The sequence below is a fragment of the Crocuta crocuta genome, unplaced genomic scaffold (genome assembly GCF_008692635.1).
Source record: "Crocuta crocuta isolate KB4526 unplaced genomic scaffold, BGI_CrCroc_1.0 scaffold493, whole genome shotgun sequence".
Taxonomy (NCBI): Eukaryota; Metazoa; Chordata; class Mammalia; order Carnivora; family Hyaenidae; genus Crocuta; species Crocuta crocuta.
This window is the reverse complement of record NW_027527377.1, coordinates 900,079-917,296: the sequence shown is the minus strand read 5'-3', so window position 1 is coordinate 917,296 and position 17,218 is coordinate 900,079. Positions and strand designations below refer to the sequence as shown.

The window sequence follows — 17,218 nt, the reverse complement described above, 5'->3', positions numbered from 1 at the left end:
AAAAATCATGCTCAATAGGATTACGCTGAGGCCCAGTGGAGGGCAGGTCGTGGGGCGGGATCCTTNGAACTTTGCTGGCCGTGCCTCGATCCCTTGGCTTAGTGGGGCACTCGGTCCCTAAGCCTTTCTGGCTGCTTGCCGGGGATCCTCAGGGGTGCTCTTCCCGATGAGCCCGTTCCTGCCGGATGCGTGACCTCACAGGACCACGGGGCTTTCCCCCATCGGGACAGGCCTTTGTCGATCCCCGCCCCTGGGGTGGTGCCTCTGACTCCAGGGCAGGCCACAGCGATTGGCCTCAACAGCCTCTGACCAGGAGGTCGCGGTCGCTTGGGAGACAGGCGAGCCCGTCTCCATGAGGCAACGCTCCGTGCCAAGACGGGACGTGCCAAGGATGCGCCAGGTAGGATGTGGTNTGGCGTAGCGGGGCACTCGGTCCCTGAGCTCTTCTGGCTGCTTGCCTGGGATCCTCAGGGGTGCTCTTCCCTATGCGCCCATTCCTGGCGGATGCGTGGCCTCACAGGACCACTGAGCTTTCCCCCATCGGGACGGGCCTTTTTCGATCCCCACTCCTGGGGTGGTGCCCCTGGCTCCAGGGCAGGCCACGGTGATTGGCCCCAGCTGCCTCTGACCAGGGAGGTGAGGTTGCTTGGGAGCCAGGCGAGCCTGTCTCCATGAGCCAACACTCCATGTCAAGACGGGAAGGGCCAAGGCCACCGCAGCTTGGATGTGGAGCAGTGCTCTTAGGAGTCGTGGGTCATCCCCGATGGATGCATGGTAGGCCTCTGGGCACCCCGTTGTCTTTTCGTTGGCCCCCACATGCTGTTTCCTGGACGGTGCTCATCATTGGCTTTCTCGTCCGACGATCCACTCCTCTCTACTGTAAGGCTCATGGGTCCTGGACTCCCATATCCTCACCGTCCGGGACACCATATAGGCCCCTCGGTGGCACGGCTCTGGGCCGGGACCTCTCTGCCATTCCACACCATGCTGTGTGCTGCTTGCTCAGTCCCGGTTCGCTGTTGTCCTGCGGAGGGCGGACCAGTGCCTTGGACCTGATGTCTGCTCCAGTCGTCGCATCTGCAACCTATCTCAGTAGCCTGTGGTGACGCCGCCTGCCCTTATCACTCGTGCAGCCATCCACTCGCTTTCCGGTGTGCTGGTCCGGAGCTTTGCTGCCTTGGCTGGAATCCTGCTGGCAACATGAGAGGATCACGGCCACACACTCTCATGGCTGGAGCCCGAGGCCACCAGTTCAGGCCTAGCAGGATAGTGCTTCTTCATGGTATCTCCCCTTCTCTCTGCACAGAGCCCTTTCCGGCCAGAGGTCCTCCCCATGGGCACCAACGGTAATTTGGCCCAGCTTCAGGCACATGCCCCGAGCCAGGAGTGCAACTGACCATCCTGAGCTCCACAGACCACCCGTGGTAAGCAGGTTGTTCTTTATGGGTGCCCGGGCGCCTGGAGATGGCCTGGCTCCGGTCCATGATGACAACTCATATGGTCTCAAAGATAGAAGCTGACCTAAAAATCAATTATCGATAGGATTATGATGTACTGTATGTCCACTTCATGGCATACCCTTTTGGGAAACCCTGTTGCCCATGCATTGTGCTGGGCTCTCAGGATTCTTCCTTTTCAACTCTCCAGTGCCTCTTTGCCTGGTTTGTGGCCCTCAGGGGCTCAAGACATGATCCAACCCTGTGGTATTGTGTGTCCAGTGTGTTCACATCCGGCAACAACTTAATCGGAACTTTTGCTCAACTTTTTTAGTTTTCTTGTGTCTTTTATCAATTCATTATGCCGGCCTTGGTAAGTTCGTCCATCCATCATGTTATGTAGGTGGATAACTGGGTGGTATACAGAGGCGCTAGAGACAATGTTTAGTGTAGTGAGTTCCACCTTTTAGTACTTCACCTATAATGTTGGACTTGGGCTCCATCATTTCCTCAGAATATTGCCTTTCAGGGATCATTACAAAATGTTCTCATAACATGAGGATCTCTGCGGCTGACTTGAGTACTGGTGCATGGGAAAGCCCATGAGGGCCTTACTTAACTCTCTTGGGACCCTGTTTGCCTTGGTGTCCTGGTTACACATACATGCTGATAGCCTTGCCTGTTGCCTTGAAGTCTTCCCACCATGTTTGGTGTCTTGTTGGCAAGAAGAATGGATTCATGTCCCATCGCATTCAGTTTTGGACCCCATTACCACAAGTTTGTTGCTCATTCGATGTATGCCAGGCCCCTGATCTTCCTTGCAATATTTCAGAATATCTCCTGGCAGCTGATTGCAGCAAGGCTTTAGTTGTCAGGGGGCCATTTTGCATCTCACATAGAGCTCCATGTACACTTCCTGTTGAGAAGGCATTCCATTACACTACTCAACGGTCTTGGCTGCACATGTCTTCAACAGCCTTTGGCCCATCCCTTGCTTCTATCTCTGCCCATTCTTCCTTAAGCCAAGATCAGGCTCCACCATCCATGGCCCATGATTCTGCCCATCACATGATCTCCAAGTGGTGTCCCACACACTTGGGCACTTCTATGGTAGGCCTACCTCTTTTTGATGACTTGGCCATGCTCATCTCCTTTTGGGTCTCAGAGTTCAATTATGTCTGGTGGACACATTTTTTCTGAGAGTCTTGCCTCTGCTCTGGACGCTTCCTTCCATCCATCATGTCTTGCTTGCGTCATGGATGAAGTCATGGCACCACCACTTCAGGGCTTGCACTCATTGCCCAGAAGGCAGGAGCAATGGGGAAGACCCTTGTCACAGCTGTTTTACCCCTTGTCTGTCCAGACCCTCTTCCGAGATGAATATCCACCTGGCACAAATGGCAATGCCAGCCTGTGTGTTTATCTGGCTCCCATCATGGCCACAGAAGTCTGTCCTGTCTGTGAACATCAGTCCTGTGCAGTCAGTAAAGTGATAGGTCATCTTGACATCTGGAAAATATGTAAATTACAATGGATGACTATTTTCCTCGCTGGCCCATGGGACAATTATGCTGGTGTGAGAGAGATCCCAACTGGAAGCCCAAACCACTGAGTTATTTGGAGGTATGCTATGTGCTCAGGCTCTTAAATTTGGCCTTTTTTTTTTTTTTTTTTGGTTTTTATTTGGATGTCTCTAGACTGTCTGGGGTGCATGGAGAAACTAGCTTCAGGGTAACACACATCTTTAATGAAGTTGTTTAAGGAAGAATGTAGAAGCATGGTTCAAGTGTGGGACTTCTTACCTAGACAACTTTAGACAAAATTCTAAAAACATAAATATAGTCCTTTAGGAGTGCTTATCATTTTCTCTGTAATGCAGAAGCTGTGTTTTGGGAGCACACATGCTTGTCTTTTTAAATACTTTTAGATGTATCAAGTAATTCTACACACCCCCAAAATTGGTCAGAGAACTGACAGATTTATCTCCACACTAGAAATTGTGAAGAAGCCAGTTTGAGAAAAGTAGACTATATGGAGTCATCATTTGTGGGAGAAGTACATAACTGTTGCTGTCAAGGGGAAGGAGTACTGGTTATAGAGAAAGTCAAGAGAGAATCGTGCACACATGGGAATACATGTAGAAACACATCATGGAAGCCATTGGCTGGTAAAATGAAAGCAGCTGATTTTGTGTGGTTTTGTAACCAAGTCGGGTTTGAAGACTGGAGTTTTAAAGTTTGCAGGCCTGTTTGTGATAGACCTTTGGTGACTCTGCCCTATTGTCCGAGAATGATTGCAAACAATCCCAGGTTATTCAGCAGGATCCCAAGATCTCCTGGGGCACACAATAAGATTATTTGCTTTCTCGGAGCATTGCCATGAGAGGTAGGGTCTACAGAGAGGGCTCTCCAGGGACAAAGAATCTAGGTGGCACATTTCTCTTTCCTACCCATAAGCAAAAATGCAGATACCTGCCAAGGGCAGCTTGGCTCTGACACTGGCTGCCTAGTGTGCTTCCTTCAAGTCCTACACCCTTGTGCCTTTATGAGACTTGGTCAATATTTCTTCTGTTCAAGTGCAGTGATTCCCTTCCCCAGAAGATCAATACAAGTCCCTGCCCACGCCATATCTCTAAAGCCTGGAGTTTTCAAAGTCAGCAGGCATGGCTGGAGTTGAATATGGAAGGCACTGTACTGTTTCTGGAGAGAAGGCAGGCAAACAACCCACAGTCAGACAACGTGAAACCAGTAACTGAAAATATCCTGAGACACATGAGTTGGAGATTATTCACTCTTCTTAGAATGCCTCCCTGAGATCTGCAAGAATAGAGACCATTTTTCTAGGTACATAGGAGCGGCCTGGTGCCATTTCCCTTCCCTGACCCTTAGCATAAACATAGTACCACCTTCTGTAAATACCACAGCACCAAAACTAACTGCTAACCTGCTTACACTAGGTCACCCACCCATGTGATTTCCAGACTGTACTTCTAGATAAAATTTGCCTCAGTGTCAACATGGTGTGCTACTTCTTCAGAAGACTAGCATAGGGGTGCCTGGGTGGCTTAGTCGGTTAAGCGTCCGACTTTCGCTGAGTTCATGATCTTGCGGTTCGTGGGTTCGAGCCCCGCGTCGGGCTCTGTGCAGACTGCCAGCTCAGAGCCTGGAGCCTGTTTCAGTCTGTGACTCCCTCTCTCTCTGACCCTCCCCTACTCACGCTGTCTCTCTCTCTCTCCTAGAACTAAATTAAAAAAAAAAAAGACTAGCATAAACTTCTGTACGCATTACATTTCCTGACTAGAGTTCTGCTCGTGTTCAGTTCTAGTGGAAGTAGTGTCGGGCCTTATTTAACATGCAGACCAGCGCACACCTAGTGAAAACTCACCACACTCTGTTCATGGTCCAAACAGTTCCCACTGCAGCCAAGGAGAGCCTCTGCAGCTGACTGGCCTGCAGGATAGAGAAACCAAATGATAGCAGCGGAGTACATGCATCACTTATCAGAAACACTCCCTGAAGTGCCAGGCCCTGAACAGTATATGACCTCTTATTTATAAAGCCATCACATTCATAACCAGGACTTAAAGGTCTTTTCTAACACAGAGAAGAAGACAGAGACTTAGATAAAATGCCAAGACAGAGGAATTCATCCCATAAAATAGAACAAGAGAAGGTCACAACCAGTGATGTAATCTAAACAGATATAAGAAATATACCTGATGATGAATTTAAAGCAACAATGCTTTAAATACTCACTGGCCTTGAGAAAAGCATATGAGACATCAGGGAGACCCTTACCACAGATATAAAGAATTAAAAAACAAAAAAGGAAGATGCAATAACTGAGATTCAAAACTGACTAAGTATAATGACCACAAGAATGGAAGAAGCAGAGGAACAGATAAGTGCTAATCAATATATAAATTGAACATAATGAAAAATAATACAGCTACAAAAAAGAGAGAAATGATTATGGAACACAAGAATAGATTTAGTGAACTCAATGACTCCATCAAACACAATAACATTTGTATTATAGGAGTCTCAAAAGGAAAAAAAAAAGATAAAGGGGGTGGAAAATTTATTTGAGAAAATAATAGCTGGAAACTTCCCTTATTTGAGGAACAAGAGAAAATCCAAATCCCTGAGACTCAGAGAACTCGTATTAAAATCAACAAAAGCAGGCCAACACCAAGACATATTGTAATTAAATTTGCAAATTATAGTGATAAAGAAAAATCTTAAAAGCAACAAGACTTAAGAAGTTCCTGGAGAGGAATTAAAATGGTGCAACAGTAAGGATCTCCTGGCCTTCTCTCATCTGTTGAACACAGCTAGATCAACATCAAATCGTTTTGAAAACCTAGGAAATTGATCTGAGGATTAACAGAGCAAACTGCATAATTTTCTGGAGAGAACACAACAGGTACATGGTGAGAAGAGGTGAGTTTGGGGAGAGAAGAGCCGCAGTGGCACAGAGGGAAGGGAGCCATTTTCGTGAAGAGGAGAAAGATGGAGGTGGGGGAGGAGAATAGCACATTAGATCGGTGCATTAAAGCACTCCCCTTGAAAGCAGTTAGAGAAAATACACATAGGGGACTGCACAAGAAAACTATTCCCCCCAAAAATTGAAGGGGGGGATAAAATGTTTAAATACCACCAGTTCTTATAAATAATGGAGCAGATACTAAAGTTTCAGAGGTCAGCTCCTGGTGGTGCTCTGGTGAGGAAGCAGGTAGGAGCCCTGGAAACAGGCAGTATGGTCTTAAGAGCTCTTGGTCACACAGGGAAAAGTGGTTCCCCTGCTTGGAGTGCATTTGGTGGAGGTGCTATAACCCCTCTGTAGGAAAAAGACCCAATTGGCCCCATGAAGCACAATCTTTACACTTATAGGAAGAAAGATGCCAGCTGAGGTCAGCAAACCATGGCGGTGATTGTGTGTTGCAATTTACCATAAACTATGAGCCACTGCCACTACACAGTGGTGTCACTATTTTCTGGGAAAAGCCAGCCCTGGCTACAGCATGGTGAGACACTTCCCCAGAAGATCACTGCTGGTCCAAACCATGGGGGCGTCTGAAGTGTGGGGCTTTGAAACACAGTTGCACCTAAGATAAAAGTCTGGAGAGACACACCACCTTGTAGGCGGACAGCTCAGACACAGACAGGGGGAAGGTGGGGAGCTGATTGAAGTGAGGACACAAGAGTGGTGACTGACCAAGTGTCTGTCAAGGTGTAAACTTTCCACTCTGGAGATTAGAGACCAATGTGAAGGGATTTTCACCAGTAGTCCACCAACACTGATGGACCCCAGTGAGCTAGACAGCGCCATCAAGTGGAGAACGAGTCATTACACCAAGCCTCTTCCACCTTTGCCCTCCAGGTACATCTGCACTAGAAGCAGAGAGGTCAATCCCTCACCCAGAAGACCAGCACAAATCCCTTCCATGAGCTTAGTCTACTAAACATAGACTACTACAAAGTTTCAGCTCTAGGGGAAACTGGATATAGCTTTATTTGGGTTGTTTTATTTGTTCATTTGTGTATTCATTTTATTGTTGCTTTTGTTTTTCTTTTTTCCTGTTGTTGTTTATTTTTCTTTTGTTTTTTTGGATACAGAAAGACCAAAATTTATTTTACATATTTACTTTTTATAATTTTTAATTATTTTCTCTTTTCTATTTTTTCTGTTAAGTTTCTCTTAACAAGCACACCAAAACACATCTAAGATTTATCTTTATTTATTTGATTAATTTTTTATTGATTTTTATTATTATTATTAATTGTTTTTTCTTCCTCCAAATTTACAAGACAGAAGGATTCACCTCCAAAGAAAGGACAAGAAGAAATTATGGTCAGGGATTTAGTCAATGCAGATGTAAGTAAAATGTCTGAATTTAAAATAGTGATTATAAGGATAATAGCTGGACTTGAAAAAAGCATAAAAGACACCTGAAAATCCCTCTCTGCAGAGATAAAAGAAATAAAATCTAGTCAGGCAAATATTAAAAATGCTTTCACTGAGATGCAAACCTAAATGGAGGCCCTAAAAACCAGGATGGATTAGGAATAAGAGCAAATTAGTGACATAGAAGATAAAATTATGGAAAATAATGAAGCTGAAAAGAAGGAAAAAATATCAGAGATAATGAAGGCAGACTTAGAGAACTCAGTGATTTATTACAATGTAATAACATTTATATTATAGGGATCTCAGAAGATGAAGAGGGAGAGAAGAGGACAGAAAACTTATGTGAGAAAATTGTGGCTTAAAACTTTCTTAATCTGGGGAAGGACACAACCTGAAAATTCAAGAAACACAGAGAACTCCTATTAAATTCAACAAAAGATGGCCATCACCAACATAAAGTCAAATTCACAAAATACACAAACAAGGAAAGAATCTTGAAAGTAGCAAAGGAATAAAAGCCCGTAACCTACAAGGGATGATAGATCAAGTTCACAGCAGATCAGTCCACAGAAACTTGGTAGACCAGAAGGCAAGTTACATTCTTCAATGTGCTTAATGGGAAAAGGACACAAGTAAGTATATTCTATCCAGAAAAACTGTCATTCAAAATAGTAGGAGATATAAAGAGTTTCCCATACAAACAAAAATTAAAGTGGTTTGTGACCACTACACCAACTGTACAAGAAATTTTAAGGAGAACTCTCTGAGTGGAGAAAAAAAAAAAAGACTAAAAGCAACAAAGACTAGAAAGAACCAGAGAGTATCACCAGAAATGCCAACTCTACATGTAACACAATGGCACTAAATTCACATCTTTCAATAATTACTCTGAAAGTAACATGACTGAAGAAGATATATTTAGAAAACATGGAAGCCAATGAAAATGAAAACACGGCAGTCCAAAACTTTTGGGATGAAACAAAGGCAGTCCTATACTGCAATTAAGGCCTACCTCAAGAGGAAAGAAAGTTCCCAAACATACAACCTAACCTTACATCTACAGGAGCTGGAAAAAGAAGAGCAAGTAAAGCCAAAAGCCAGCAGAAGAAGCAAAATAATAAAGATTTGAGTAGAAATAACTGATATAAAAACAGAAACCAGTAGAACAGATTGACAAAACTAGAACTGGTTCTTTGAAAGAATTAGGAAAATTGAAAACTTCCTAGCCAGATGTATCAAAAAGAAAAGAGAAAGGACTGAAACAGATAAAATCACGAATGAAAGAGGACAGGTCAGAAACACCACCACAGAAATACAATTATAAGAAAATATGATGAAATATATTCCAACAAACTGAGCAATCTGGCAGAAATGGAGAAGTTTCTAGAATCTCACAAACTACAAAAACTGAAACAGGAAGAAATAGAAAATGTGAACAGACTCATAACCAGCAAAGAAATCGAATCAACAGTAAAAGATCTCTGAACAAAGAAACATCCTGGGTCAGCTGGATTCTCAAGGGAATTATACCAGGCATTTAAAGGAGAGTTAATACCTATTCTTCTTAAACTGTTTCAAAAAATAGAAATAGAAAGAAAGCCTCCAAACTCATTCCATGAAGCCGTATTACTTTGATTCCAAAACCAGACAAAGACCCCACTAAATATGAGAATTAAAAGCCAATATCCCTTACATACCTGGTGAATGTGCAGAAGGACACAATCAGATATTAGTTATTAACTTGTATGTGTAAGAAGCAAAGGGTCTGGAGGGCAAGTGGCATTTGAAGTTGTGATCGAAGCATAATAATACACTGGTAACAGATGGAAAGTAGTTTCCTGTAGGTGATACAACTAATTACCTGTTTTCTTTAAAGTTTAAGATTGATGGAGTATTCGGCTTTAAGGATATCAAGTTACTCATCTTGCTCACCAACCTTGGGTGCTTTCACCCTGCAGCGGCTTTCTGCTCTATGCCTTGTTCTGTTTAATGACTAAACTTCGATGCTTTTCTGCCCTAAGCTTTTTTAACCCATTCATGTAAGTGTGAGGAATCATTGAACCTATTTCCCACATCTTACCATTAGTATTTAACATAGTACTGGAAGACTTAGCCTCAGAAATCAGAAGAAGCCTCCGAAGAAGAAATAAAAGGCACCCAAATCAGCAAGGAAAAGTCAATCTTTCACTATTTGCAGATGATATGATAATCTATTTAGAAAACCTGAAAGACTCCACCAAAAAATTGTAGAAATAATACAAGAATTCAGCAAAGTCGAAGGATATAAAAGAAATATATATAAACCTGTTGCATTTCTATACACCAATAATGAAGCAGCAAAAAAAGAAAACAAGGAATCAATCCCATTTCCAAGAACGCTAAGATACTTAGGAATAAACTTAACTAAAGAGGTAAAAGATCTGTACTCTGAAAACAAAAGAACACTTATGAAAGAAATTGAAGATGACACAAAGAAATGGAAAAACATTCCATTGAAAGAACAAACATTGTTATAATGTCTATACTACTCAAAGCACTGTACACATTTAATTCAATTCCAATCAAAATACCAACAGTAGTTTTTGCAGAGATAGAAAACACAATCCTAAAATTTGTATGGAACCAAATTATCCCTAGTAGACAAAGCAATACTAAAAATAAAAACAAAACTGGAGGCATCATGATTCTAGTTTTCAAGCTATACTACAAAGATGTACTCATCTAGACAGCATATTACTGCACAAAAATAGACACATTCTTCAGTGGAACAGAATAGAAAACCAATAAATGGACCCACAAATATATGATCAACTAATCTTAGCACAGGAAAGAATATCATATGGAAAAAATACAGTTTCTTCAACAAATGGTGCTGGGAGAACTGGACAGCTACATGCAGAAGAATGAAACTGGACCACTTTCTTACACCATACACAAAAATAAATTCAAAATGAATGAAAGGCCTAAATGTGACACAGGAAACCATAAAAATACTAAAGGAGAATACAGGTAGAGACCTTTTGACCTTGGCTGTAGCAACTTATTACTAGACATGTCACCACAGGCAAGGGAAACAAAGGCAAACATGAACTATTGGGATTTCATCAACTTAAAAACCTTCTGCAGAGCAAAAGGAACAGTCAACAAATTAAAAGGCAGTCTACATAATGAAAGAAAAATATTCACAAATGACATACCCAAAATCTATAAAGAACTTATCAGACTCAACAACCAAAAAACAAGTAACCCAGTTAAGAAATGGGTAGAAGACATAAATAGATACTTTTCCAAAGAAGACATCCAGATGGCCAACAGACACATTAAAAGCTGCTCAACATCACTTATCATCAGAGAAATACAAATCAAAAGAACAATGAGATAGCACCTTGCACCTGTAAGAATCGCTAAAGTTAACAATACAAGAAACAACATGTGATGGTGAAGATATGGATAAAGGACAACCTTCTTGCCTGTGATGGAAATGCAAACTGGTGTAGATATTCTGGAGAACAGTATGGAGGTTCCTCAGAAAACTAAAAATAGAACTGTACAATCCAGCAATTCCACTATTAGGTGTTCACTCAAAGGATGCAAAAATACATATTCAAAGGGGCACATGCATCTCAATATTAATACCAGTGGAATTAATAATTTCACATACAGTAGAACATTACCAAGCCATCAAAAAGTATGTAATCTTGCCTTTTGCAGTGACGTGATTGAGCTAGAATGTTTTAGGTTAAGCATAAGTCAGTCAGTGAAAGACAAATACCATATGATTTCACTCATATGTGGAATTTAAGAAGTGAAATAGATGAACCTATGGGAAGTGAGAAAATAAGAGAGAAGGAAACAAACTACAAAAACCTCTTAATTATAGAGAACTAACTGAGGGTTGATGGAGGGAGGTGTGTGGGCGATGGGCTAGATGGGTAGTGGGTACTGAGGAGGGACGTGTTGTGATGAGCACTGGGTGTTAAATGTAAGTTATGAATCAATGAATTCTCCTGAAACCAACATTGCACTGTATGCTAAACAACTAAAAATTTAAAAATGTATACTGTACATGTATTAATCAGATATATTTATTGTATCTATTTCTTATTTTCAATTTTTTGTTGTTAATATTTGATGCTCTTGCAAATAAGAGTGCATTAAATCTAATTCAAATGTTGGAAAGTCAGCCAGATCAGGAAAATGACAAAAGTATTCTTCTCATAGGAAATTTTCTGTGACTTCTGAAAGGAAATGTATATTGTACATTAGCAATGAGAATTGGATTTTGTGTTTAAAAATCCAGATGTTTGGAAGCACTTGCAGATTAATCAGGACAAGTCATGGAATACATTTGCCTTGTGTGTGTTGTGTACCGAAATAAAGTTGCTCCTAGTGAAATAAAACAAAGTGTGAGGGTAACGATCCTATACTTTCAATATAAACATATACCTTCTCTGGCCAGGGACTATAGGCCAATCAAATGAAAACAGTATCACATTGTATACTGTTGTCGGGTCTTAACATAATTTAATAATATTTTAAGTGATATAACCCAACTTCATAGATAACTTTTGATTCTATCTTATTGAATAAATATATCACAATTGAAAACTCCCCCATTGCAATATTACTTTATGTATCACTCTAAAGAGAAGGATTCTGGGAAGCTTCTGGAATTGCCATTATGACCAGATTTACCAAAGTCAACTTAAATGTCTACCTGTGTTGTTTTTCACTGTAAGGTAAATGCAAGTGATAAATTGTTAAAAACATTAATGTGGTGTGAGGAATGTTTATTGGTTGGTACTTGTCCTGTCTGGATCATTAATAAACATAAGTATTCGGGGTTGCTGAGGTCCAGCTGAGTGGTCTCCTAATAAGATAAATAACACTTTTAGTATTGCTCAATTGATGAGATCATCAATAATCTTCAGAATACCCCTTATAATACCCCCTCATAATACTCCTAAGTAACCTCATAATACTCCTACTATGTGCTTTCAATTTTTCACATCACAGGGTATTTTTAACATCACACGGTGTTTTTAGTCTTTATTGGGTGGAATACAGCTTTAGAATTTCCCACTTTAGAGAAACTGCTGTGTACTTATTTGAATAGCTCAGTGAAGAGAATTATTAGCCATTTGGAAAGTAAAGAACTCAGGAAGGAAACAAGTGAATAAATGATATGACAGGAGTAACAAAGGATCAAGCAACTGTGATGTTTGTGGCAAGGGCTGTCTGTATGATTAAAGCAGAACAAATATTATGCTTTATTTTTAATTAATTTAATGCATTGTCTCATCTTGTCCTTTTTTGGTAATGTTTTTCAGGTCAAAGGCTAAAACAGGTTACTATTTTTTTTCAAGTGAACAAGTTACTTTCAAGAAAGAAAGGTTAGTGGCTATCTTGGTGCTTTTGAAATTCTTATGTGTTTTTGACCAGTGATATAGGCATTTCAAAATCTGAGTTCATTTACTCAGAAGCTCAAGGAAAAATATTTTTATGATAGATATTTTTCCCAGTGGATATGCCTACATGGATCAAGGAATCCTCATTGTTGTTTCTTCACTTTTTAATATATCTTTTCAAAATAACCTAAATAACTTTGGGAAATCATTTCCATATTTCTTTTTTTCACAATTTTGTATTGAATAAAAATAATCTTGTAGTGAAATTCAACTGTGCTAAATACTGACTTTGTTATCTTTATCTGAAATATTCAAAATATAGATGCTTCATACTTATATTATTGTTGGTACCTCATTCGCTCTTTAAAAATTTAGTTGATTATGGGGCGCCTGGGTGGCTTAGTCGGTTAAGCGTCCGACTTTCGCTTAGGTCATGATCTCACGGTTCGTGGGTTCGAGCCCCGCGTCGGGCTCTGTGCTGACTGCCAGCTCAGAGTCTGGAGCCTGTTTCAGTCTGTGACTCCCTCTCTCTCTGACCCTCCCCTACTCACGCTCTCTCTCTCTCTCTCTAGAAATAAATTTAAAAAAACCTTAAAAAAAATTTAAAAAAATAAAAAAATAAAAAATAAATAAAAATTTAGTTGATTAAAGGGTTTTATATATTCCCAATATATCTTATCTAATTTATTATAATAAAGGTAGTATTTTAATGCTATATGTATATATATGTTTATGTGTATATATATGAATATATATATGAATTCTACTATTCAGATACTAAATAAAATATCTACTACATGTTCACTATTCTTTATTCAAACCTGCACAAAATAAGCCTGGCTATGGAAATGTTTATTTGTTGGGAGGGTGCTTGCCTGGATCAATGATGAGCACAATTGTCTGAGGATGCTGAGGGACCCATTCCAGATGTCAATCTGAGGTCCAGATGAGTTGCCCTTTACTAGAACAAATAAGACTCTCAGAGCCTGGCTATCTTTAGTGAGCCCTCAGTGCCAACACAATACCACTGTTAGTATGATTTATCTTTTTCCAAGAAAAGGTCATTTGTGTCTTATTTTATGAGGCACTATGCACCTTTAGATATGATCAGTGATCCCAGACTTGCTACATTTTCTCACTTTGAACACACAGCTGTAGCGAGATATTGTATATAGAAAATATGTTCCTGAGTAAAAATAAGGTAATAATTATGATTGAATTAATAAGGAGAGAAGCAACAGTGGTGGGTACTGAAATTCCCATTTGGACTAAAATTTAAAAAAAGTATGCCTATATTAAATAATGACAATGGAACCAATTTTAGTTTTTTTGTTAATTTTGATGTTGAATATTTTCTGATACTTTATCTTTGCTTTTCTTTCTGTCATGTTTTGCTGAGATAGGATTGGAATCAGGTTCTCCACCTCAAGGAATAGAGGTGAGTAACTAAACAAAGATCCGTTGAAGTTCCTATGTCATATTCTGTGTGCCAGGTCCTGGGACCTTTGTGTTCATCTTTTCAGAAGCTTTCAGATAGCTATTTTTATAATATGTCATTTTCCTCACTGAGACTCTCATCAGGGTTATCTACATTATTGTACCCTTATAATTTGTTCTTTCATTGTAATTATTTTCTGCTTTGACGAAAATATGTAGTTTTAGAGAATTTTTTGGCAGTCTCAGATTAGGTAAAAAATTGTTACAGTGAAATCCAAATATGCTAAAATATTATCAGAGTTTCTTCATTTATTTAATTATTGAAATTTTACAATAGAAACTACATGATTTATAAATCCTTTGTGGTCACACTGCATTACATTTCTGCTTTTACTTTAATCTTTGAGGACTGACTTGAATTGTTTCTCAGTTTTGCAACATGAAGGCTGTATGTGAAATTTTGTTAGATCTCTTCAAGACTATAAAGTTTTTATATGACAAAATTCACAATTATTTTCAAACACAAAATAGTTCATTTTTCAATACTAGTATATGCTTTAAAAGGATATTATATTGGATACATCAAATGGAGCAACATGGAAATATCATATCATTATTCTTACTAAAACTTGAAATATGCATTTTAAGAAAAAATGGTTTCTACATTTCCTGGCAAGCCTTGTTGAAGATTCTGTGTTACCTGGGACCTACCGGTTAATGCTTTAAGAAAAGGTAAATTTTTTCTTGACAAAGTTCTGTCACAACTCCTATAAAGGACTCTTACTTTTGTATTAATTTATTATGTATTTTTTAATTTATATTTATTCTCCAGGAACATAGGAGGTAATTCTAAAGAACTCAGTAACTACTAAGAAATAGTCATAGATCACAGAGGAAATGATCTCTGCCATCTATTGAAATGACTCTAGAGCCTCAATCATTAATAAACCTTTGAACAGGCAACATATAGCAGGGCCAATAGGACACATTTTTATTGAAAAAGGGGGTTCTCACAAACCCTTACTTGTTTTTTTTTAATTAAAGCAGCNTGTATCCTTTGCGTAAATTCCTAGCAGTGCTATTGCTGGGTCATAGTGCTATTGCTGGGTCTTCTGTTGTTAGTTTCCTGAGGAACCTCCACACTGTTTTCCAGAGGGGCTGTACCAGTTTACATTCCCACCCTTACTTGTATATTTGTTATCATTAGTAGATTCACAGGTTCATGGAGTTGGTGCTACTGTCTCAATCTAAACAGCACATTGATGCCTCATATCTATGCAGTAAATTGTCCATATTATTATACTACAATAGTACAGAATTCAGACATAGAAGAAAAATATAACACAATAGAATCTTCTCTATGACCAGCTCCTGCATCCTACCCCAAATGCAACTCTTCTGAAAATGTATTTCACTTTTTTCATTATTTTTTGACTATAAAAATGTGATTATATAATTTACCTCTGTGACTGAATCATTTGCTCAAGATTCTTACTAGTCAAATGAACATTGTATTTGAAACATCAAATTCATTATCCTAATTTTTTAGTAATATCTTCTTATTTTGTATGTCTTATATATATTCATGTTTGTGTTATCTCTCACTCTTGATTAATCTTGCCAGGAGGGTTTCAATCATATTAATTATTTCAAATTATAATTTTTTGTTTTTTTCTCTTTTAAGTCTGCTTTCTATTTTGCTGATTTCTGCTCTTAACCTCTTTAACTTTTCCTTATACTCGTTTGGATTATTATTTATCCTTATCTAGATTATTTTAAAATAGAATCTATTGATTTTTTAGCCTTCCCCAATTCTAATATATTGTTTTTCACTCTAAATTTCCCTGTAACCACTTTTTAGTTTCATGAGTACAAGTTTAGCATTTCCATCCTCTCTATTGCTCATATAAATATATTTTCTAATTTATATGTTGATTTATATTTTGAATTATGGATTATTTAGAAGGGCATTGTTTAATTTCCAGGAAGTTGGGCTTTTTCTCTTGACTTTTATTACTCCTTTCTAACCTAATTTCATATGATGAAAAAACATACTTTGAGTTGATGTTTATTATTTTAGAATAATTTTGTATCTCTGTAATGGCCCCAGGTATGGCGTACTTTAATAAATACTCCAGTTGCACTTATAATCACATTAGCATGTACTTATATAATTGTAGATGGGGTGTTCTATACATGTCAGGTAGTTGTATTTTGAAATTATCTCATCGATAACACTTGAATATTTACTAATCTATGATCTGAAAATGAGTTACTCATGGAAAGTCTTGTGGGAGATAGTCATGGAAACAAGATAACTGGGTGGTTTCTGCAATGCCTGTAATATTGGGTATTGTTCTGTGTCTTGATTAATTGGTTTGGATGGTGCAAATTTTTTGATCTGTACAATTTTCATACATGCACTTTTATACACATATAGTATATATATATATTTTTTTTACACATATAGTATATTTTAATAGAAAGTTTAAAATATCTCAGGGGCACGGGTGGCTCAATAGGTTAAGTGTCCAACTCTTGATTTATGGCTCAGGTCATTACCTCACAATTGGTAGGATCAAGTCCTGCATCAGACTTTGTGCTGACAATGCAGAAAATACTTGGGATTCTCTCCCTGTCTCTCTCTCTCTCCCTCCCATTTCCCTGATCTCTCTCAAAATAAATAAACATTTAAAAAATGAAATAAGATATGGGGCGCCTGGGTGGCTCAGTTGGTTAAGCGTCTGACTTCAGCTTGGATCAGGATCTCGCAGTTGGTGAATTAGACCCCTGCATCAGGCTTTGTGCTGACAGCTCAAAATCTAGAGCCTGCTTAGGATTCTATGCCTATCTCTCTCTCTCTCTCTCTCTCTCTCTCTCTCTCTCTCTCTGCCCCTCCCCTGCTTGTGCTCTGTCTCTCTCTGTCTCTCAACAATGAATAAATGTTTAAAACAGTTTTAAAATGAAATAAAATATCTCATCAAATTAGCCCAAATATTAGCTAATACATTTCTTAGGGATATTGTC

General features: G+C 39.1%; 3 non-coding genes across 3 annotated transcripts; all 3 read left to right on the top strand.

The window, feature by feature from the left end:
• On the top strand, nucleotides 1-34 carry LOC144235302 (small nucleolar RNA SNORD115; the record flags this gene model as incomplete). Its single annotated transcript, XR_013336177.1, has 1 exon — nucleotides 1-34. It is a non-coding gene; the product is annotated as a small nucleolar RNA SNORD115 (small nucleolar RNA).
• Nucleotides 35-1,476: 1,442 nt separating this feature from the next.
• On the top strand, nucleotides 1,477-1,557 carry LOC144235260 (small nucleolar RNA SNORD115). The gene has a single exon (XR_013336172.1). It is a non-coding gene; the product is annotated as a small nucleolar RNA SNORD115 (small nucleolar RNA).
• Nucleotides 1,558-13,631: 12,074 nt separating this feature from the next.
• LOC144235371 (small nucleolar RNA SNORD109A) lies at nucleotides 13,632-13,698 on the top strand. The gene has a single exon (XR_013336194.1). It is a non-coding gene; the product is annotated as a small nucleolar RNA SNORD109A (small nucleolar RNA).
• Nucleotides 13,699-17,218: the final 3,520 nt, after the last annotated feature.